General features: G+C 42.6%; 1 long non-coding RNA gene across 2 annotated transcripts in view; it reads left to right on the top strand.

Moving 5' to 3' along the window:
- Nucleotides 1-22330, top strand: part of LOC114212295 (uncharacterized) — a 47828-nt gene extending 25498 nt beyond the window's left edge. Inside the window, exons 2-4 of one of the 2 annotated variants that reach the window (XR_003609933.2) lie at nt 9620-9874; nt 10219-10454; nt 20769-22330. This is a non-coding gene — a long non-coding RNA (uncharacterized LOC114212295). The remainder of the gene's footprint in view (nt 1-9619; nt 9875-10218; nt 10455-20768) is intronic. The other variant, XR_003609932.2, reaches the window with a different exon arrangement.
- The last annotated feature ends 613 nt before the right edge of the window (nt 22331-22943 follow it).

Below are 22943 nucleotides of genomic sequence, written 5' to 3'. Positions count from 1 at the left end.
TCACTGGTATATTTGGGGTCCCCAGTAGAGTTGTGTTAGGCCCTCAGCACCAGTACATCTTCTTGCAGACTTCGAGGTGGATGCAGGAAGAGGCCTAGCAATGTGGAGAATTTTTTCTGTGAGGACCATGGGCTGGGACAGGCTGAGGCCTGCCATTGTTGAGCCTATTTCAAACACAGTCCCCTCCCCTGGAAGGTACACAATGACAGGACCTAGAAGCATGTGTGACAAGACAGAAGTAGCATCATTATCAGAATGTAAGAGGTGTGCTTACCCTGATTCAGTGTGACCTTAATGATTAAGGTTTACCTCTTTTGACCTCTGATATTTTGTTTTTTCCAGTAGTAAAATATGCAATTTGGGAAAAATGTTTTTACTTTTCAATTTTGTGTGTCATAAATCTATAAGGGCTTAAAATGGTGTATACAACACCTCCTATAATGTCTGAAGATCTGAATTAAATTTGTGGAAACAACTAAAATTTTCTGGTTAATCATCTTTTGAGGAATTCGCCGCTGCTGCCATCTTGTGGCCACTTGGAATAATAACAACTAGAGTGTTGCCTTTGGGCTTAGGAATCACCCACAAGACAATGCCCAGAGTTCCTCCTCCTACACCCCATCCAATGGTCCTCTGGATTCCGAATGGACATTTCCTATGCAGGATGCAAATTTGCAAGGCAGTCTATACCTACGTTGTAAATATTTGAGTATTAGAAAGTTCTTTCTGATACTGAGCCAAATTCTGCCTTGGTCTCATTTCCATCCAACCTGTCCTTTTCCTATTGTGTATTTTTTTTTCATATCTGAAGGCAGTTGCTTATCATATTTCCACATTTTTTATTCCTAGACTATTTCAGCTCCTCTATCCCTCTTTACATGATACGATTTCCAGAGGCCTCATCATCCTGTGCTTCTCTCTCAGGTCAGATTCCCTAGAAGCAGAATCTGAAACAGGGGTTCTAGTGCAAGTGATTTACTGGAGGCGAGCCCTCAGGGTACACCTGTAGGGAAATAAGGGATGCTGGATGGGACAGGGGACAGAGCTGAGCAAGTATGTGGTTTCAGCTGGAGACTAGGCTGAGGGTGATCCCCAGGGCTCTGGAGCATGAATAGCACCACAGAGATCTCACCATGAGATGTGTGGTTCAGCCTTTTGTATTCTGTGCCACTCAGTCACTGGCTCTGGGAGTGTGGGGAGTTAGGAGCAACCTTCTTGAGTAAAGTGGTTCCTGTTCCCGTTGTAAGGGGTTCTCAGGAACAAGGTACAGTTGGGCGCTGTTAGCAGCCAACAGTCATGGTTTGTGGGGAACGGGTGCCCAGAAAAGGGGATCTGTCTACCTTCTGCCAAGATCCTGTCTCAGTCGTAATACTCAGACCAAGACCCACATATTCCAGACGCAGTCTGACCTGTAAAATTCGAGGGGGCCATTAAATCCCATTCTTCTTAGCCCAGGATCCATAATCTAGGCTCACTCTGGGGGCTATGCTAATCTAACCCCTAAGATGTTTTCCATGTAAAATTGTTCCCAAGCCAAGTGTCTTCCATCAGTGCGTACGGCATGGTGAATATCAGAAGCAAAAGCACTTTTATTACTTTAAAATATCATGTTGATGTTTTAAGTTCACATTCTAGCTGGCTAAGTTCTTTTTGAATCTAGATTTTGTCGCCTAACCCAGCACTGCCTGCTCTTACCCACAGATATAAGTGTATCTCTTGGTTGACTTTCGACTTTCTTGTCCATTCTTGACACTTAATGGTTGGTCATCTCTCAATATTTGGCTCTTCTGATGTCTGGCTCATTGCCCCTGCCTCACAATTCCTATTCTGTTGCTGCAGCCCATTCAGCATCCCCTTCTAACTTTGGTTAAAAATGGATAGAAGCATTCCTGAAGCCAGGGCTCAAGAGAGTCTGCCAAGGTCTCACAGAAACCCGAGTTCGAGATAAGCAAAGAGTCAGGAACCCAGCTAGATTTCAAGGCTATACTGAGTGACCAACGCTAAAAACTCAGGGATATCAGCACAGTAGCCCTGAGCCTTTTGGGTAGCTTGACAGGAGGTAGAGAGGTGTCTGAGAATAACGTAGGGAATGTATTCAACTAATATTAAACTTACTTAAGTGCATTGCAGAGTGGTGTATGATTGCCTTGAATTTTACAATGTGTAGAGAATTACCCTTGATAATTGGTCTCCTTCATTGTCTAGGATAATGTTTTCCATGTATCCAACTGCAGCATCACTTTCAGTGTCAGATCCAGAGAACATAGGCAGCATGATGCTTTCTCCTTCCCTCCATCTATGAACTGGGATGGAGAGGTCACCCTCATCTGTGACCCTGATTGAGGTGTTGGTCAGCCTCCGCTCCCCAGGCCTCCATCAGTAGAAGGGATACGTGCTGTCAGTTGTCCTGCTAACATATTTCTCTCTGCCAGCCTTGTCCAGAACTAGTAAATCCTTTCCCCCAGAGGGCACATATGAAATGAGTCACCATGAAAGGCAGATCAATTAGGAAAGGCCAGGGATCACCTAAAATCACCTCCTGTACCCTAAAGATATGTGTGTCCCATCCACCATTTGGGAAACACTAACTTGCAGCATATATCCTGGAGAATGATCTAACTATTCCTTGGTAATTCCATCCTCCAGGCCCTGAGTCACTTCCAGACCAAAGACCTAAAAACCTTGAGAATAATGAGACAGAGTGGAAACCACAGTAGAAAGTTATTGTATTAATTACCTTTGGATTGTGAAATACCCTTTTTTCCCCCTAGTTAGAGCCATGGGGCTTTACATATAACATATCCTCTCTTATTTGCTACTCTGTTCACCAAATTCAGTAGGTCTTTACATACTTGGGCTCTCTTTACAAAATAACTTAAATTGTGGTTTTCACAACAAGCAGAGATTCCAGGAGCAAGGGACACACTCCAAATGCTGATATAAGGCAAATTCCATACTGGGATGATTCAATCCAGGCCCTTGATTTCAGAGTCGCTATGTCTGCCTACATTTAAAACAGGTGATTATTTTTAACTAGGCAAAAGCATTCAAGTTAGAAAAGGTCACAATGAAGACTAAGTTCCCTTCTCATTCCTTCTCTTGGTTCCAGTTCCTTTCTCCAGACGTCAATGTTATTGCCAGTTTCTCGAGCATCTTTAATCGTGACTATCCTTCTAAGTATATGTTCATTGTGCTGTACACATCCTTTATTCATAATTCTTTGAAATAATGTTCCAGTAAAATCTTAAGAAACCTGTGTTTCATGTCACCTGTCTTAGTTGGGGTTTCCTCAAAAGCAGAGACTGAAACAAGGAAGGACTTGGGTGAAGCACTGAATTAGGGAGGTGGTCAGTTTCAGCATGAAGGAGTGGAGGCAAAAAAGAAGGGAGAAGAACTAAGATAAGAACATCTGCAGTGAAGGTAGAATCAAGAATTTTATCTTGGAAGCGTGGCTGGGTGGATCAGTCTGTTGAGCATCTGCCTTTGGCTCAGGTCAGGATCTCAGGGTCCTGGATTTGAGCCCTGCATCAGGCTCCGGGCTCAGGAGGGAGCCTGCCTCTCCCTCTGCCGCTCCCTTCATCTCCCTGCTTGTGTGCTATCACTCTCTCTCAAATAAATAAATAAAATCTTAAGAAAAGAATTTTATTTTAGATATATTAAAATTTGAAATGATCTTTAGACACCCAATGAAGAATTGAAGCAGGCACTTGGCAAAAAGAGTCAAGTTATTCGCTTGGATCTGATCACTATCTAGTTGCTCCAGCAACAAGTCCCTCCTCTGACATATTCTCAGTCACTGCCCAGGCTTTCTTTCCCTGGGATTGATGTCGGTTAACTCGAGACTGAGCGTTGTATCAGACTCCATTTAGCAGTATGGAGAACATAAACAGCTAGGCTTTACTGCTGGTGGCAGTTGCTCTCCAGATGCCAGAATCACCCCTGAGACCTGTTATTGCATTAAAAAAATGGTCCCAAATGCTGCTTTCCACAAATTTCATACTTAAGTCTTCTTAGATGTTTTTCAGTATATTAGCTCATAAAATGGAAGCCATTGCCACACTCATTTATTTTTCATGAAGTGTTGTATCAGGAATCGTGGATTCATTAAGTGAAGCTGAAAGTCATATTAATAATGCATGTTAAGTACAACTGATAGGCACTCTTGTCATCTTAACATCTCCGAGAGTGTTAGACCCAGGAGGTGTACATGTGGCAACATGGTCATGCGCTGCATCCCTTCTGCAGGGAGACTGGTAGTGAAGGGACCAGAGGGGAATCTTTAGCTTTCAGCTAAAGAAACCACTAGGTTTCTTCAGTATTAACCAGCAGAAAAACCATCCGAGGGTGACTCTAACTCGGTAGGCCACTTTTTCACCCTCCCTTCCTTCCCAGTGTATCGGACAATGACCGAGCCCTAGAATCTGCATATTACTAAGCCCTCCTCCTGATTTTCATGTAGGTGGTTCACAGAACACTGTAGGAGAAGCTAGCCTAAAGAAACCTATAACTGATAACTGTGGTTGTCTCGCTAACGTCCATTTTATCCCGCTCCCGGCCCACGCACGCAAAAGGGAAGTTGTGTTTGGTATCCACCCTTCTCTGCTCCTCCACAAGCTCCAGGAGAGGCGGGCCACCCACCCATAGGGAGGGCCTGATTGGTCTATGGCAATCACGGTTTTCCTTCCCCCTTTTCAGGGATTGGCTTAGACATGGCCACGTGATACAGTTCTGACCAATGAAACTGAGGAGCAGGCGGCCGGAGGCTTCTGGGAAAGATTTTCTTGCTCCTAATACAAGACCCAGTGGGGAAGATGGTCTTTTATTTATTTATTTTTTCCCTTGGACGTGGCTGTATCCAGGTGTGGAGGCTGGCACTGGGATAGCCGCCTTGTGACAATGAGAGGGGGACTAGCACAAGGGTGAGGCCTGCCCACCAGGGTGACAGAGCGGCCAGATGTCATTGAGTCACGGAATTACCCTGGAGCTGTCCTATCCTTGGACTTTCAGGTATTTCCTTGTTGTTCAGCCGGAGAAGTTTCAGGTTCTTGTATGTTTCCCGCTAAAAACATTCTGACAGGTCCCGAATTCGTATGTGAACTTTTGATTCAGGGTTTAAGCTTTCTGTAACCTACTACTGAAGAATTGTAACATAGCGTCTTCGTGGGCTCCCTGGAAGCAGGTTCTGAGATACGAGTTCGAGCGTACATGATTTATGGAGGTTGTGATCTCAGGACAAACCCGTAGAAGAGGAGGGAGTGAGCGAGGATAAAAAGGGAAGAGACAAGCAGTCTCAGGCAAAGTCTGTCCTCGGCCTGATCCATGGGAGGTCCTGGATCTGCGCAGTCTTATATGGTAACTACCACCTACATGCAGCTATTTACATTTACATTAATCAAAAGGAATTAAAATTTAAAATTCAGTTTCTTCGTCTCCTGTCAAGTGCTCAGTTAGCCACATGGGAGCCGGTGGCTCCCATACTGAACAGAGCAGACAGAAGCGTTTCCATCATCACAGAAAATTCTACCGGACAGCTCTGTGGAGTGTAAATGATAACACACAGTTGCCCCACCCTGATGCTCTTGCACTGCAGTGTTGGTCAGTCTTTGCTGCCCTGCGGGGAGTGGTGAGGTAACCCCTCCAGGGAGATCCAAGGAGGTGGCTCCTGTCAGCCAAGGGCAGTACCTCAGAACGGAGCACGGAAGGTCGCAGCACCCACAGCCGCTCCAGATTGGCCATTAGGTAAAGGGACCTAGGTGAAATACCAATAATGACTACCGCCGTGGTGTCAAGCAAGCATAAGCTGGGATGCAATACTTGTGGCAGAGTGATTAGGCTAATCCAGAATCTGGGAATTCACCATCTCCTGGGATTACTCCTAGGGAGCACCTTTGGTCCATAGCCACCCCTGGGTCAGATGTGTACCAACTCCAGAGATACTCAAATTTCAGGGGAGACAATGGGGGCTCAGAGAGCAGCCTCTAAGGGAGAAAGGCACATGGCCCAGTGAGTAAGACCTACAAAAAGCGCCCGAGTGTCAAAGAGGGGTGGTGACTGCACAGAACCTGGAGCTGCTGCCACATCTAGCCCCTGTGCCCTACTAGAAAGAACATGAGGGTATAAATTCTTATTAAGTGCTCATTATGCTTCCATAACACGTTGTCCTATGTTTTGCGTCTGTCTGCTCTTTGTTTACCTCTTCCTATGACACCATTTTTGTAATGCCATCTTCCATAAAGAGAATAGCAGATAATTCAGTCTTTTATCTTGCATGGTTTATCAACATGTTTTATTATTGCTGCTTTAGAAACATTTCTTTTAGCTCCACAGTTTGTTAGGGAAAGTGACACATCCGTACCTTCCTCCTCGGTTCCTTGATCAGGAGTTAATTCCTCTCGAGGGGAAAGTCCTCAGGTAACACAAGCCTGTGATTTCACTCTTCCTTGACCTCCCAAAAGCTGCTGCCAGAGTGGCCAGTCTAGCTCAGATCAGGTCCTCACTGCCCTGAGCACCTGTTCCATCACTGGTTTGGTCCCTGAAAGCAGGGTGGTGGTGGTGGAGCAGGGGGAGATAGCGTGAGCCTAAGTCGTAGTCACCCCTGAGCAGGAAGCAAAGGAGCTTCTCATTCCAGATTCTTCTCCTTGGGTCAAAGATAGAACCCAGAGACTAAGTGACCGTAGTGGTGTTCTATTCACCTTTCCTCAGTGCACAACAGCCCAACTTCCAACTGTGGGCACCTGTAACTTTGTCTGAGGGCTGTACTCTGGCCACTGAAGGCCATTTTGCTCACCTGTGTGGTAGGCCGCAGGTGTCCAGAAAGTGCTGTCCTTCCCCTCACCTGAACCCTACTCCCCACTAGTCTTCAACCAATGATTAATGGAAGTTAGTGTATAAATACCAAAGATCCTCATCCCTTGGATAGGATACTTGAGTGTGAATCTACATGGGCTCTGAGTGCCCCATCATGATTGAGCTCTAGTCGTCCTCATGGTAACTGGCTTGATAATGTCTGAGCTCCCTTTATTTGACTGCCTTTCCCATACTGTCTCACTTCCCCTCTTACTGGTGGTTTTTGTTTTTTTGGCTCCTAAATGAACTACTTGTATTTGAGTCATTGTCTCAGCATCTGCTCCTGGGGGAACCCAATGAATATCCTAGGTAAAGTCCACCAGGCCAGTTGTCACTGGAGACTGCTGCCCAACCTGAGCCCTAGGACCATCATCAGGGCACAGGGGCTGAAGGGGAATGCCTTGTCTCCCCCTCTGCTGAATAGTTAGTTTTATTCTGGAGTGAAGATTATTAGCAAATGTATGAGGCATACAACATGCCAGTTGCTCTGTATCACTCCCCCCCCCATCACTCTTATTAGCTATAAAGCTGATACTTTGTTCTCCAACTCCTGTTGTTTATTTCTAGGTTGGCTGAGAACTTGAAAGGAGAGTAGGAGGTTATTATTATTTTTTTTAAAGATTTTATTTATTTATTTGAGAGAAAGAATGAGAGAGAGAGAGAGCATGAGAGGGGGTTGGGTCAGAGGGAGAAGCAGACTCCCTGCCGAGCAGAGAGCCCGATGCGGGACTCGATCCCGGGACTCCGGGATCATGACCTGAGCTGAAGGCAGTCGCTTAACCAACTGAGCCACCCAGGCACCGGAGAGTAGGAGGTTATTAATTGAGTCTCCTGAAACTGTTGCAACAAGCATGGTAGAAAGGTAGCAATTCAGGATGAGCAAAATCCAGGTAAATGGGTCAGAGGGTGGCTAGATTCCGGTCCACAGAGGAGGAGGCAGAATGAGGTAGTAGGTGGCATACCGGAATAAGAATTCAGGAACAGAGACAAGGCAAAAACCAAATAATCAGAGCACTTGGGGATGCTGGGGATGTGATCCTGTTGATGAGACCAGAGCTCATTGCTTAGCTTGTATCTTTCATCTTCTCTGCCAGGGTTCATGAACCATGAGGGGAACTCGGCTGCTCTAAATGACTTCAAATCTGTCCTGTTCCAGACAAGTTAGAGAACAGGTATACAGGTCAGGGCTCTATCAGTTACAAGGGATAGAACCTAGGGTGTCATAAAATGGAACTGTGGACTCATTGCCAGTAGGACTCTCTCTCCATCCAATTCTCAACACCCTTTGTCCCGCTTTTCTTTGCATGTTCATCTTATTCTCTCCACAGGCAGGCGTTTAGGACACTTTTAATCCCCCAGCACCTTTAATCCCCAAGTTTACCAATGTCAGCAGAAAGGGGTCTGTGTTCCCAGGAAGGACACTGATAGGTGCTGCCTAGACCTTATGCCCATTTCATGGCCCAGCATATAACAGGCAATCAGTAAATATTCTTGAATGAACGAATAACATCATCATGGCCCATGTGGTGGATATAGCCCCATTGTTATATATTAATAAATTGTAGTTGATGTTTCTATCTCGAGATCCTGGTTCATGTGCATGCACTTGCTTCCCAGAGATGTCTGCTCTTGGAGTGTTGAGGAAACAGTCTCTGAGCCTGCAAGGCTGAGAGTTTTGCTAAATTCAGCTCAGTTAGTAAATGCCACCCTGGGAGGTCTCCTGGACCACAGTCTGCTCTACTTTCTCAGGTATCAGTCTGGACTATGCTGTTGATGGAATTTATGCCTGTTGCTGTTTGAATCTTCACACTGAGAACTTAACTATGAAACATAGTTTTCAAACTTATTTTCACAATATCATTGTGAAGTCATTGTCAGATAAGGCCTTACTGTCTCTATTCACTAACTAGGAAGGTCCAAGCATACATTGGGTAGGTTGCTATTTTCCAGGATTTCTTTTCCAGAATGTGAGCTCCTTGAGTATCCATGAAAATGGGTTCCATAGTCAATTATGTTTAGGAAACCTTTGATCGATTCACAATGCATGCTAGTATACTAAAGGTTCTGAAAGAAACTATAATTATGAAACCTATATGAACTGAGCTCATTTTAATGTTGAGCGAAAAGATTTTGCAAAACTATTGGATGCTAAACCTTCTTGCATCCATCTTCTCTTGTTCCCTCCTGTTTTCCCCAACTATCTCTTTCCACCTAAAACCAGTCCCTTCATCTATGCCCAGCATCTTATCTCTGGCCCCCCCCCCCCCATCCTCAGGAATCTTCTTTTCTTTTTTTGCTGCAAGAAATCTTTTATTGTTTCCATTTGGTCCCAGGCTTGGGAGGGTTCCAGGGTGGTTAAAAAGCTGCAGGGAGGGGCACCTGGGTGGCTTAGTCGGTAAGCGTTTGCTTTCAGCTCAGGTCATGAAACCAGGGTCCTGGAATCGAGCCCCGTATTGGGCTCCCTGCTCCTCGGGAAGCCTACTTCTCCCTCTTCCACTTCCCCTGCTTGTGTTCTCTCTCTTGCTGTCTCTCTCTCTGTCAAATAAATAAATAAAATCTTAAAAAAAAAAAAAGCTGCAGGGAGAAGTTTGGGCAGAAACCCTGACACCAGGGGGGTACCAAAGGGGCCACTGATCCCCCAAAGCACCTAGTTGTGCTTGCAGGTGAGCCTTATAGAAGGGATACTCACCCACCCAGCATGAGGGCCGGCCAGCCTGCAGAGGTGTGTCAGGTGGTTGACCATCTTCTTGATGAGTTTCACCTTCTCATCTAGGAAGCTGTTCTCTAGGAAGTTACAGAACCCACAGCATGCAGATCCAGAAGGGCCTGGTTCACGTTCTCCTCCTGGATCATAGCAGCTTCCCTGGCGTCCAAGCTTTTACCACACTTATCCTGGGATGGCTTCTACGTGTCCCGGAAGAGGGCACGGCTCCTGCTCTTATGGTTCTCCTTGGCCAACTCCGGGAGTAAGTGGTGCACGTTCTCCAGAGCCACATCATTGGGTTGAAATAGAAGCCCAGAGAGAGAGGTAGGGATGGGAGGCCCACAGATGCGTGTTGACAGGTGGTTGACAGCGGCTTCCACCTTGCTGGTATAATTCTGACAAATCTGGGAGTTCATGGTTGGTTGGCAATAAAAACTATGCGCACGCGCACACACACACACACACACACACACACACACACACACACTCTCACAACATTGTTGGCTGATCCCAGAGGCAGAGGATGGCTGAGACGATGGGATGGCTGGAAGAGAGGTTGGAGGGTGGTTGGAGGCTGAAAGAAGGCATGTCCCTGGGTCCCATCCAAACACTTGAAGCAAGAGATAGATCTGGGGGACTGCCAGGGTGCATCTCTTTATCTCTTTCAGGATCAACACCTTCTCCCTCCTGGATCTTTCCAGTCAGCATTTCCACAAACTCAAGAGCCTAAATCCTTGCTTTCAATGTGGTCAATGAAGCAGCATCCTCAACATCACCTAGGAGCCGGCTACAAATGCAGAATCTCAAGCTCCACCCCAGCCTGCTGATTGTCTGCAGTTTAACAAAATCTCCAGGAGATCTGTATGCACATTAATGTGCTCTAAACCACAACCAAGATTCTCTGGTAAAAATGCATATCACATCTTATCTAATCTCCACCAGAAACATCCTGTTCTCCCAGATTCTTTCCCACCCTCCCTCGCTTCCACAACTGCTAATTTCCTAAAATGAGTTTTCCAAGGACCCTCTTTGGTAAACACTGGGCAGTCATTTGTCCCAGCTTTGTGACAGCACCTGACTCCCTTGCCCTGTGAATTTTGCACTATGTGATCAGAGTACAGAGTCCACTTGAGGATTTTGAGCTCTGATTTGTTGCAGAAATGACATTCTCAGAGTCAGTCATTTTCCAGTTTGTTCTCAGGTATACTCTCTGCTCTTGCTATTGCAAGGGGCCCACCCTACAACTGTATTTCCAGGCTCCCTTGCCAACTGGGTGCTGCCAGTGGGAAGCACTGGCGGAAGATTGAGGGTGGGAGGATAGGAGTGTCTCCATGGAGGCGGCACCACTTTTGTGGTTCTGGTCCTGCTCCTGGACTCTATTAACACTGCCTCCTTCCCTTGGTCCTCCAGCCCCAGGGATCATAAGAGCTCCCTGCTCTTGCCAATCTCTCTGTGGCCTCACCATCCCTTGTTTGGGTTTTTGATTTTCCCAGTACTTACATAACTAGTTCCCTACACCTGTGATGGGTTATGCTTTCCTGAGTGACTACTCTGACTGATACATGGAAGTATCAGAAAATGGAGTTTGGGGGAGGGAGGACATTTGAGAAATAGGCAAATTCTTTTTTTCTTTTTTTTAAAGATTTTTATTTATTTGAGAGAAAGAGAGGAGGGACAGAGAGAGAGAGGGAGAATCCCAAGCAGATGCTGGCCAAGCACAGAGCCCAATGTGGGGCTTGATCCCATGACCCCAAGCCCATGACCCAAGCTAAGAATCAAGAGTTGGACACTCAACCAGTTGAGCCACCCAGGACCCCTAGAGAAACAGGCAAATTCTACTTGACTCGACAGAAAACCTTGAAGTCCAGGCCCATGCAATGGGGCCCAGGAGGCAATGACAGCATATTTGTGTCATGAGTTCTTACCTACCATCACTCCAATAGTACATTCCTTTGAAAGCTAATGTCCTCTACTCTGGGGCGTGTGGGAAAGTTTTATGAATAGGGAAAAGGGTAGTTACAGAGGACAATCAATCTCCCTGCACATGAGTGACTCTGGTTGTAAGTCACAAATAAATCAGTGCTGTTGTGTAGTTGCCTGGGGCGGGGTCAGAGGAGTTGTCTCACAACAGAAACCTCTTCATCTGGGAACAGGTTGGGAACAACTCTTTTGGCTGCATGCGTAACCGGTCTGGGTTGGACCAGCTGCTGAGTTGTCATAGTTGGTGGTTGGGACCTATTGTCAAATGTCAATATTTTCACAATCATCCCACATTGCCGAGCTACAGCTCACCCTGGCATCTGTCCCTTGGCCCTGGGAGGACAGGCAATTCTTTCATACATAATGGGAAAAGACAAGAGAGACTGTCTTTTTCTCTCAAAGACTGTTAAAGTAGAAGGCCAGTGCGCTCTGAATAATGCCCTTTCAAATGGAAGAAGAATAGAATTCTAGAATCACATACTCCTGGAACAGTTAGAGATGGCAATTTACTGAGTATGTTTTTTGCAAGAAGATTCTGTAATGAAATGTAAGCCTCAAAGTCAGAAATAGTGTATTTACTCAGAATATTGCATGTTTGTATGTGTATGTATATGTATGTTATCATCCTTCAAGTGTCCCATGATCAAGACGACAATTATACCATGCCTGGAAATATAGAGAGCTAAGGCTGAGAGTGCAGGGCAGGTAGGAATTGCACGCATAAGGACGCTCATCAACCAAGGTGTTTCTCCATTCCTTTTCCTCTGGAGGTTAAACCAGGAACTGCCGGTCTTGGGCACTCCCCTTGGAGAGCTGCTGAACAGGTGTGTGGGGCATGGTCTAAGGTGAGAGCACTCTGTGGGAAGGAATGCTTCTTTACCTTTCACAAGCTGAAGACACAGCTTAACCTGGAGGTGGGGCAGTAGAGATTTTGGCTGAGACTAGAGGCCCCAACTATCTGCCCCGTGTGAGGAGAGGTGATCCGATACACTCCTGGCTGCCATGGGAATCATGGAGGGCAGTTGGGGGCCCTGGTAGCAGGTGGGCACACATGGTTTCTCCTCTAAAAGTCTAAAAGGTGCAGCCGGGAGCATCCCAGCCCCTCACAAATGTGGGACACTTGTTCTTTTGTCCCTGAAACTCAGGCCTCATTCTTTTTAATAATGCCTCATTGACTTTGATTTTATTCATTTCTTCCTATAGGAGCCTCATTCCTGCAAACCCTGGTTAAGATACATATCCTTAGCTTTTGTTGAAAACAAATTTCCATGGTTAAGAAAATGTCAGTTAAAAAGTCTGTATTTTTTTAGTGTTGGTTTTTTCGTTGTTTGTTTTTGGTTTTGTTTTTTTAGATCTAATTAGCTTTATTAAGCAATTCATGAATCGGGCGGAATCCCATCTAGCAAATAGAGAGATGCTCCCTAGCTCTGATTTTCTTAAATTACAAGTGTGATCCTTTACAAATTGATGACAGAAAAAGCCTGATAGTTTATGATCCCCTTCCTTCTTCCTAAGGAGGCGGTCCCTAGTCAACCAGAAGTTCTGTTTGCTCAGTTCCAAATCAACTTCCCTGTAGCAATTTGCCTCTCCTGCCCCTGAGGACAGAGTTAAGTGATAGATGTGGGAATGCAAGATTAGAGAGGTGGGACAGAGGGGGCCCTACTTCAGGAATGAGACAGAAATGGCTGGAGGCCCAGGCCGAGGAAGCTGAGCCAAACCGGGCTGACCTATGCAGGGGGAGATTAAGACATCCACCCAGACGGCAGCAGATAGGGTGGTTTGGGGAGAAAAGATACGTTTAATAAAATGATTCAGAGTAAAATAGTGTGCACTAGAATGTGTAAACTATAACCTGGGTTCTCCTTAGAAAATCTAGATTTTGGAAATTCTAGATTCTGAAGTGAAACATCCAGTTTTTGCTATTGCATAGAGAGGAGTCTGTTTTCCTTTGGAGAGTCAGTTGAAGTATATATTGTTCTGAGATATAGGCAGGAAGGGGACAGTGCCTGCCTCTGGGGCTCATCCACATGGCTATATATAAAATATATATGTGTATATTATATATACATTTTAAATATTCAAAACATACAGAAACACACAAAGTAAAAAGTGAAATTCCCCCCCCCCCCCGTTTTGATGAATTATACTGTTCAGGGTTAACCCATCCACAACTAATAGTTTGGTGTGTATCCTTAAGTATTTTTCCTAAGCATTTGTGGACACATACACGATTGATTAATTATTTGGTTCAAAAAGAATTCGAGGTTGAAAACAATTTCCCTTTAAAATTGTGAAGATAGTGTTCCATTGCCTACCTCTTTCTGAACGTGTTAAAAGTAATTTTTGGATAGTTAATACATGCTTGGGATATGAATTCAAAAGATAGAAAAGCATATGAAAGTAAATGTCCTCACCATTGATACTTCCAGCTGCTTAGTTTTCTTCACTTAGTTTCCTTTCCTTCACGTCATTGGTTTTTTTATGTATCTTTTGAGATGTATTTTGTGATATCTATGCCTTTATAAATATATATACATGCATATATGTAGAAACATATGAAATTACCATTTTGAAGTTAAAAAATCAGCAATTTCATGAGACTCAACATAACATATATGTGTATACAAATACAAATTTTTTCGAAGATTTTATCTATTTCCTAGAAAGAGAGAGAGTGCATGAGCAGGGGAAGGGCAGAGGGAGAGGGAGAAGCAGACTCCTCGCTGGGCACAGAGCTGACGTGGGGCTCAACCCAAGGACCCCGAGACCATGACATGAGCTGAAGTCAGACGCTTAACTGACTGAGCCATCAGGCGCCCCACGAATACAATTTTTAATGCCATTAAAAGTAGCATGCTGTATGCGGTGTAGTGCACTTTGATACCTCACTTAACAAAAAATCTTGAGATCTTCCCATATTCGTATGTATAGAGCTGCCTCATTTTTTAAAAATCTTTTGTGCCTATTATTTTCATGGTAAACTATTTAATTATTTTAAAACTTACATACAGTAAAATTGAATTTTACTTTTGGTATACAGTTCTCTGAGTTTTAACGTATGTGTAGATCTGTATACCCACGACCATCATCAGGAAACAAATATTTCAAGCATATCCATGTAAGCACTACCAATAGCAAAGATAGAGTGCTACCCTCAGGTACCCTAGGATCTTCCCGCAATCTCCCCTCCTTGTTGCAGTGCCTTTTCTACACCCAAGACAATATTTTCCTTGACTTCCAATGCCATAGATTAGTTTTGCCTGCATGGAATCAGGCAATTCAGGCAAATCAGGCATGCAATCAGGCAAATAGTATACATTCTGTTGTTTGCCTTCTTTTGCTTAACATTATATAAGATTCATTCTGTTGCCATGTGATTACTACAGAGCAATGCATTGCACAATATTTCCTTATATTATGGCATTTTTGACATGCAGAATTAAGAAAAAACATATAGATTGATACATTCAACTTTGTTTATTATAATGGTTTCTGTGTTTGTGTTATACTTACAAAGAAGGCCTTTACCACTCCAAGATTATAGAATAAAATATTATAGAATAAACCATCCCATGTTTTTTTCTAGTGCTTTAATAATTTCATTTTGTAGGTGTGAGGAATGAATCCAACTTTTTTTTTCTTCAAGATACTGACTTATTATCCAACTACTTCTTTAATCCTCACAGGAAATTTATGATGGATATAATTATGTGTCTTCATTTTGCAGATGAAAAACTGAAACAGGGGCACCTGGGTGACTCAGTTAAGTGTCTGCCTTTGACTCGGGTCATGATCTCAGGGTCCTGGGGCTCGCATTGGGCTCCCTGCTCAGTGGGGAGTTCGCTTCTTCCTCACCCCCTGCCCCTCCCCCTACTCATGCTCTCCCTCCCTTTCTTTCTCTCTCTCTCAAATAAATAAGTAAAATCTTAAATTAAAAAAAAAAAGAAAAAACTGAAACAGAAGCGAAGTAACTTTCCCCCATCACAGAATAATGTGAAGCTGGGATTTGAACCCAGTCGGTTGAGTTTAATGTCTGTGTGCCTATTCCTTAATCCTACCCAGCCTTTCCCTATGGGAGTAACCTACCAACACAATACCTTGAATATGAGGGGAGGGCTCTTTTTGTTTTTCCTGCAACACAAACACAGTATCCAAATGTTTGCAAGAGTGAATTTGTTTACTTAGAATCTGATTATCAAGCAGTTACTTAGTAAGGAGCAAGGAATTTGCCACTTCTCACCTTTATTCCCTCAACCCTTCTCTTTGTTACCAAGACCTCATTCTTGAAATGATTTTTTTCTCAGCTCAGTGTTGGGCTTTCCCTTCAAAAGATTCTTCTCATTAAATTGTTGCCATCAGCTGTGCAAACAGTCCCAGGACATGTTATGTAAACAATTATAAAACTGCTAAAGATGACATTGAAGTTTTAAAAATTGAGCAGGGTATGTCTCAGAGAAGAGAAGAAAGTGTTAAATTTATGACAGTTGGGAGGCCAGGATAAATAGCAAGAAGGCCTGAGGTCACTTTCCAGTTCTGTCACCGAGATCATATGACTTTAGAAGAGTAATTTTTTTGCTCTTCTTTGTGACTGTTTGTCAAACAGGGGCAATAGCAATGACAATGTAACCCTTCACTTTTCCCTAGTTTACTTACTTTCTGCCTACAATAGGGATTAAATTAAAAACAAAGATACCCCCCAAAATTATTTAAAGAAAAGGCTGTAGGCAGAAAAGTAGGCTAAATTCCTGAGAGTCATAGTCTAAGTTTAGACAAAGGTATGGAGACCTTTCTTTCATGGGAGGCTTTCCAACTGTTTTATAACTATACTTTATATAGACATACAATGTTCTTTTGCAAAAGTAAATATTAAAAACATAATATGTTTTAAGTGTTCTCATGAAGTGCATTAAAACAGTGTAATGAAGTATTTCAAAGTGTTCCAGATCTGTTTCTTGCTACAGCCAAATTGTGTGTGTGTACAAATACATACTATACCTATACATATATATCCCCCTTTCCCATACAAATCTGGTGTGTGAAGAACAACACAGAGGTACCACTTTCACATTTGAGGATAGTGCTCTGCATGTACAAAAGTAAAATATTTCTTTTCTGACAACCAAGAAAGAATTTTAGTGAGCACACTTCAGTGTCAGTCAGTAAATCATTTTGGAGCAGAGTTGGAGAGCACAGAGAAATCAATGTCATTGAAAGTCTGTGCCTCCACAGGAACGGATCCAGAGGTAGTATGGGTGGTGATGTGCCATGGGCTTTAGAGCCATGAGAGCTCTGGGTTCAAATGCTGCTCTACCATGTCCAGGCTGTGTTACTTTGAGTGAGATTCTTAACCTCTCTGAGCTTTAGGTTTTTAACTTTTATTTTAAAAATTTCATACAGTAAGATTCAGTGTTTGTCGTGTATAGGTTTTTTTCGGTTTTGAGAAGTGCACGGAGTTGTATGTCTACCACCATAGTTATGATATGAATTCTTTCATCATCCCAAAGATTCCTTCATTATGCCCTTTTAATAATTCCTCCACCTCACCCCCACCCGTCACCCTTCTCAGGTCCTAGAAAACACTGATTTGGTCTCTCTCCCTACCATCTTGTCTTTCCAAAATGTCATAGAAATGGAATCATATATATGTATGGCTTCATTTGAATCTGACTTCTTTTGCTTAGCAAAACTTACTTGAGATCCACTCAGGTTGTTGTGGGTATCAACAGTTGGTTCTTTGTATTTTAGACTAGTATTGCATGGTATGGATGTACCACAATTTATTTATCCATTCACTGGCTGAGAAACATCAGAGTTTTGATAATTTGTGTCTTTCAAGGAATATGTCCCTTTTTCTACATTGTTGAATTTGTTGGCCTAAGCCTCTTCGTGGTACTCTCTGGTACTATCTGTAGAATCTGTGGTGATAGCCTCTCTTTGATTCCTGATACTGATAATTAGTGTTTTTCTTTCTCTCAATGAGTCTTACTAGGGGCTTATCAATGTTATTAATCTTTTCTAAGAACCAAATTTTAGCTTTGTTGGTTTTTCTCTATTTCTCTGTTTTCTATTTCACTGATTTTTGCTCTTATCTTTATTGTTTAATGCCTTCTACTTTGGTTTTAATTTTCTTCTCTTTTTTCTAACTTCTTTTTTTCTTTAAGATTTTATTTATTTGGGCGCCTGGGTGGCTCAGTTGGTTAAGCGACTGCCTTCGGCTCAGGTCATGATCCTGGAGTCCCGGGATCCAGTCCCACATCGGGCTCCCTGCTCAGCAGGGAGTCGGCTTCTCCCTCTGACCCTCTTCCCTCTCGTGCTCTCTATCTCTCATTCTCTCTCTCTCAAATAAATAAATAAAATCTTTAAAAAAATAAAAAAAAGATTTTATTTATTTATTTGACAGAGAGAGAGAGACAGTGAGAGAGGGAACACAAGCAGGGGGAGTGGGAGAGGGAGAAGCAGGCCTCCTGCTGAGCAGGGAGCCCGATGTGGGGCTTGATCCCAGGACCCTGGGATCATGACCTGAGCTGAAGGCAGATACTTAATGGCTGAGCCACCCAGGCACCCCTTTTTTCTAACTTCTTAAGTTGGAGTATTAGATTATTTATTTTTAATCTTTTCCTTTTCTAATATAAACATGCAATACTATAAATCCTTCTAAGCACTGCTTTAGCTGCACCTCACAAATTTTGATATTTTCATTTTCATTCATTTAAAACATTTTCTGATTTCCCTTGAGTTTTGTTCTTTGACCCATCACTTATTTGGAAGTTAGCTGCCTAATTTCAGAATATTTGGGGATTTTCTAGATATCTTTTTGTTATTGATTTCTAATTTAATTCCTTTGTGGTCAGAGAATATGCTGTATGATATTAATCCTTTGAAATTTATTGAGACTTGTATTATGAATTAGCATATTTTCTATCTTGGTGAATGTTCCATGTGTACTCAAAAAAGAATGTGTATTCTGCAGTTGTTGGTAGTAGTTTTCCAAAAAGATCAATTAGGCAGAGTTAGCTGACCCAGATTCTCTATATCCTTACCTACTTTTTCGTCTACTTGTTTTATCAAAGACTAAGAGAGGTATCTTAAAATCTCCAACTGTAATTGTCCTTTCATTTCAGTCACTTTTTGCTTCATGATTTTGAAGCTATGTTATTATGTAGATACATATTTAGGATTATGTCTTCTTGATGAATTGTTTCATCAAAAAGATGAAATCTTTTTGTTATTTTGAAATGTTCCTTAGGGGCACCTGGATGGCTGAGTGGGTTAAGCATCCAGCTCTTGGTTTTGGCTCAGGTCAAGATCTCAAAGTTGTGAGATCAAGCGCCGCATCTGGCTCCGCACTCAGCGTGGATTCTGCTTCAGATTCTTTCTCCCTCTGCTCCTCCCCCTCCCTCTCTCGAATAAATAAGATCTTTAAAAAAGTTCTTTATTTTTGTAATACTCCTTGTCTTGAAGTCTATTTTATTTGATATTAATATAGTCATACAGCTTTCCTATGATTCAGTTTTGCATAGTATATTGGATTCTCTGGTGCATTGTTCAGATGTGCTTTCAGAACTGAGGCATTGGGGTGCCTAGGTGGCTCAGTTGGTTAAGCAGCTGCCTTTGGCTCAAGTCATGATCCTGGAGTCCTGGGATCAAGTCCCACATCAGGCTCCCTGCTCAGCAGAGAACCTGCTTCTCCCTCTCTCTCTGCCTGCCTCTCTGCCTACTTGTGCTCTCTCTCTAGCTCTCTGTCAAATAAATAAATAAAATCTTTAAAAAAAAAAAGAACTGAGGCATTAATTTCACCAGCAGCTAATAGTGTGGCTACACCTGTATGTATTGTCCCCCACCTCCACCCTTTTCCCCTCTAACAGGTTCTAACAAATCTCTTGTAAGTAAATCTCAGAGTCTGTTACCAGGGGATCTTGATGTGTGATATACAGTATGTTCTTTTCCATGTTTTTATTAACTTAACTGTGTCTTTATATTGAAATCACATGCCTTAAAAACAACGTATAGTTGGATCTTGTTTTTCCATTCATCATGACCATCTTTGCCTTTTCACCAGAGTATTTAATCAATTTATGTTGAGTGTAATTTTGATATGATTGAGTTTAAGTCTACCATCTTGCTCCTTGTTTTCTATTAGTCACATTAGTTCTTTGTTCCCTTTTCTTTTCATTGTTGTCTTCCTTTTGATTACTTGAGTTTTTAGGATTGTAATTTATATCTTCTAATGGGACTTTAAGTTAAATCTTCTGCTTTATTGTTTCTTTTTTTAATGGTTGTTCTAGGTATTATAATATGCATCCTTAACTTATCACAGTCCAAATTGAATTAATGTTGTACTACATATATAATGTGAGAACTTTACAGCAGTATACTTCCATTTACCAACTCTTTATCCTTTGTGCTATTATTATCATAGATTTTACTTCTTTGTATGTTAAAAACTCCACAATTTATGGTCATGATTTTTGTTTTAAGCAGTCAATTTGATTTTTTAAAAAAAGATTTTATTTATTTATTTTTTAAGATTTTATTTATTTGACAGAGAGAGACACAGTGAGAGAGGGAACACAAGCAGGGGGAGCGGGAGAGGGAGAAGCAGGCTTCCTGCCGAGCAGAGAGCCCGATGCGGGGCTCGATCCCAGGACCCTGGGATCATGACCTGAGCTGAAGGCAGACGCTTAATGACTGAGCCACCCAGGCGCCCCAGAAGATTTTATTTATTTATTTCAGAGAGAGAGAGAGAGAACATGCAAGCAGGGAGAAAGTGCAGAGAGGGGGGAGAGAGAGAATCCCAAGCCGACTCTGTGCTGAGTGTAGTGTCCAACCTAGGCCTCAATCCCACGACCCTGACTGAAATCATGACCTGAATTGAAATCGAGTTGGACGCTCAACTGACTGAGCCACTCAGGTGCCCCAACAGTCAATTTGATTTTAAAGAAATTAAGAGAGGAGAAAAAAATAGTCTTTCACATTTATCTGCATATTTGGGAGCTCTTCCTTCCCTCTTGTATATCCATCTGGTATAATTTCTTGAGCACTTCTTATAGTACAAGTTGCTGGTAAAGAATTTTCTCAGCTGTTCTTTTTCAGAAAATGTCTTTGTTTGCTTTTGCTATAGATAAATGCTTTCTCTGCACTTTTTAGTGTGTTTCAGCATTTTAAAGATGCTGTTCCATGAAGTCATTTTTGTTTTCTGCATATAACATGTCTTTTTTTTTTCTGGCTGCTTTTTAAGGTCTTCCATGCTGTTGAGAAGAATAAAGTGGCATACTTTCAATTCTCAAGGGACACTTTGAAGAGGATGGGCTGGAGTGCCACAGTCTACCATGGAATCTACTACTGGAAGCTCAGTCCCCTTCCCATGTGGTATTATTTTAGTCTGAAGAGCTCAGAGTAGGATAAATGTAGAGTTAAGGAATACAGAGTCTCCAAGATTGCCCAGATGTTGAAGCAGCATGGGTCAACTTCTGTGGGTAAAGGTAAAAGTTTTCCTAAAGATTAGTAGAGATTTGCAGTGTAGAAGCTAGAAGAGGATGCTCCAGCAGAGTGGTCCTTATGGACAGAGATAAGGGAATAAGATTAAGATCTGGGAATGGATAATTTTGAGTTATATCCTTGATAGGATATAACTTTTTAAAAAAATGTTTCTTTTTTCTTTTTCAAAGTAATCACTACACTCAACATGGAGCTCAAACTCACAACCCTGAGATCAAGAGTCACACACTTGTCTGACTGAGCCAGCCAGGCACCCCAAGATTATAACTTTTGAAGAGTTTTTTTTTTTCCTTAAACTGTGGGAAAAGTTGTATTTAGCATATAGTTTTTTTGTTTTCATTTGAATATAGTTGACATACAGTGTTACATTAGTTTTAGGTGTACAACTTGGTGATTTGACAAATTTATATGTTATATACGTTTAGCACAAGTGTAGTTACCATCTGTCCCATTATATCGCTATTACAGTATCATTGACTGGGTTCCTTATGCTGTGCCTTTTATTCCCATGACCTACTCACTCCATAACTGGAAGTCTGTATCTCCCACTCCCCTTCACCTATTTTGCCCAATCCCCCACCCCCTATTTAGCATATAGTTCAAATTTCTTCCTTTAATATGCCATAATTCCTTTAGTGTTTTCCAGTCTGCTAATGCATTTGATAAGTCTGCATGTCTTTTTTTTTTTTAAGATTTTATTCATTTATTTGAGAGAGAAAGTGTGAGAGAGAGAAAGCATGAGAGTGGGGAGGGTCAGAGGGAGAAGCAGACTCCCACTGAGCAGAGAGCCTGATGTGGAACTTGATCCTGGGACTCCAGGATCATGACCTGAGCCAAAGGCAGACGCTTAACCAACTGAGCCACCCAGGCACCCCTTCTAAGTCTGCATGTCTTGAGTAGGGCTGTAATGGAAGGAAATGAGAGCTGGATCCATAAGGATATTTGATATCTCCTCCAAATGCAACTTGTTTTTCTCCTCCCTCCTGATTCTCATCCTACAAAGTCCCTTAGAGGTATAGCATCAAGGTACCCAGGGAGACTGCATTCATGATTTCCAGACTGAGACCAATAACAATAACAAATGAAGAGCATTCTCATGGTGGAATGGGATTTAGGAGAGACTTTAAGAAGAACCTTGGAAGATCAAGGAACACTCTATTTCCCCAAATTTACTTAGAGGGAGTTGTCCCTTAGGGGAAAAGGAAAAGCTATTATCTGGGTTGCATGAATTTTATAATATAACCTGAGAGATCTATAATAACATATACTTGTGACTGAATTTTAACTTTGCTTATAATTAAATGGAAATCAAAATACCATTTGTTATCTTTTTGTTGTCAAAACTTTTTTAAAATATGGAAATGGGGGGGTGCCTGGGTAGCTCAGTCAGTTAAGTGTCTGCCTTTGGCTCAGGCCCTGATCCCAGGGTCCTGGGGTCGAGCCCTGCCATCAGGTTCCCTGCTCAGTTGGGAGTCTGCTTCTCCCTCTCCCTTTGCCCCTCCCCCCTGCTTGTGTGCTCTCTCTTTGTCCAATAAATAAAATCTTAAAAAAATGGAACTGGGCATTTCCACTGTGGATAGAAACATAAATTGGTATTGGGCACCTGGGTGGCTCAGTCGGTTAAGTGTCTGCCTTCGGTTCAGGTCATGATCCCAGGGTCCTAGGATCAAGCCCCGCATCAGGCTCCCTGCTTAGTGCGGAGTCTGCTTCTCCCTCTCCCTCTGCCCCTCCCCTCTGCTCGTGTTCTGTCTTTCACTCTTTCTCTTTCAAATAAATAAATAAAATCTTTAAAAAAATAAAAAAAGAAAAATTGGTATTCATTTTGGAGATCAAGTTGGCATTAACTGTACATAATGAATGGATTCTTCAATTACCTTTCTGGGAATCCATTATTTTCCACAGAAACGTACACAAA

This window comes from Eumetopias jubatus, unplaced genomic scaffold (assembly GCF_037043125.1).
Source record: "Eumetopias jubatus isolate StellerSeaLion01/CBP00866 unplaced genomic scaffold, mEumJub1_p1.0 scaffold_1, whole genome shotgun sequence".
In the NCBI taxonomy this organism is placed as follows: domain Eukaryota; kingdom Metazoa; phylum Chordata; class Mammalia; order Carnivora; family Otariidae; genus Eumetopias; species Eumetopias jubatus.
The sequence above is the reverse complement of the archived record's forward strand: the minus strand, read 5'-3'. Positions and strand labels throughout refer to the sequence as shown.